The sequence below is a fragment of the Myotis davidii genome, unplaced genomic scaffold (genome assembly GCF_000327345.1).
Source record: "Myotis davidii unplaced genomic scaffold, ASM32734v1 scaffold217, whole genome shotgun sequence".
In the NCBI taxonomy this organism is placed as follows: domain Eukaryota; kingdom Metazoa; phylum Chordata; class Mammalia; order Chiroptera; family Vespertilionidae; genus Myotis; species Myotis davidii.
In genome coordinates this window covers 10,251,037-10,252,372 of record NW_006290034.1, presented here as the reverse complement: position 1 = coordinate 10,252,372, position 1,336 = coordinate 10,251,037, and the positions used below count along the sequence as shown (strand labels likewise).

Sequence of the window (1,336 nt, the reverse complement as noted above, 5' to 3'; positions counted from 1 at the left end):
ATAAAATAATAAATATGCTACCTTCTATTTATAAGGTGTTACACTTAATCAAAATATATTTATAAACATTGTTTTATTTGATCTAGTGACCCATGAATTTGTTAATTCATAATCTAATCCCAGAGATTCTAGCATCATATAAAAAAATAAGCTTATAACTTTGTTAAGTATGAATTTACTTTGTCTTTCCTCTAGCTAGATAAATATAGATATATTTCAAATCTACATTTGAAAGATGGAAAAATATGGACATTCTGAAAGATGAAGGACATTGCTCAAGGTCTCCTAACATTAAATGCAGGATTTGGACTTGAACCTGGGCTACTGACTTGGAGCCAGAAAATTATTTTCATTAAACTATATTTCCCTTAAAATGATAATAGACATTTTAACCAGAATATATAGATACCCCACTACAGCAAAGATAAAATGTTCTGCTTTAAATTTTTTTCTCACTAATAGATTTCCTAAATAAAAATGCAATCCACCTTCCTGGTAGTTGTTTTATTATGGTAGCGTCACAAAGTCTTTGTGGATTGAATTGAAAAATCTATATTGCAATTAGTGTACAAAGAAGGCAGACTACCATAAGTTCCAACTGTCTTACTCCGCCCCTTAAATCTCATCTTAATTCGAAATATTAAAGTTGTCATTACCTCACACACACTTCGTTAGCTTGCTCTGAATGTGGGTTTTATAAGGAAGCATCACTCCACTATAATTCTGCCTCTACCTCTAACCAACTCTTTAACTTTGAAGAGGCCTCAACTGTGAAATGAGAGTTTATACTATTTCTCTGAAGTCTTCTCCAGTTAACCTCATGTGACCCAATGGTGATTAACAAGCTGTTGAAATGATTTCAGGCACGCCTGGGGAGGCTAGATAGAGTAGTGGATAAGAGCGTGATTCTGGAGCCATACTGCCTGGGTTCAACTTCTGGCTCTACCAGTTGATGGCTCATAACTTTTGGAAAATTAAAATAGAAGCAGTTCATAGACTTGCTATGAGAATTAAGTATAAAGCCTTTGTACAATTTCTGGGACACAGTCAACTTCCTATAACTATTGTTGTAATATGATCATTGAAACTTTAGTTTCTATTTTTACTATAATTTTAAGTGGTTTTACTGTTGTTTATAATAACCCGATCCCAGAGATTTTAGGTTCATATGAAAAATGGCATTAAATAAATGCTTGTTAAATATGAATTTCCTTTGTCCTACCTATAGATGGCTGTTACAGCCTAGAAAAACATAGTATCTCCTATAAAACGGACACTTTAAATAATAAAATGTTCTCTAAGTTGTTTTTGACATTTCACCTAAAATTTAATACAT

At 32.3% G+C, this 1,336-nt stretch overlaps 1 protein-coding gene across 1 annotated transcript in view; it reads left to right on the top strand.

The window, feature by feature from the left end:
* GDAP2 (ganglioside induced differentiation associated protein 2) overlaps nucleotides 1-1,336 on the top strand; it is a 45,561-nt gene that overhangs the window by 12,643 nt on the left and 31,582 nt on the right. The window lies entirely within an intron of this gene.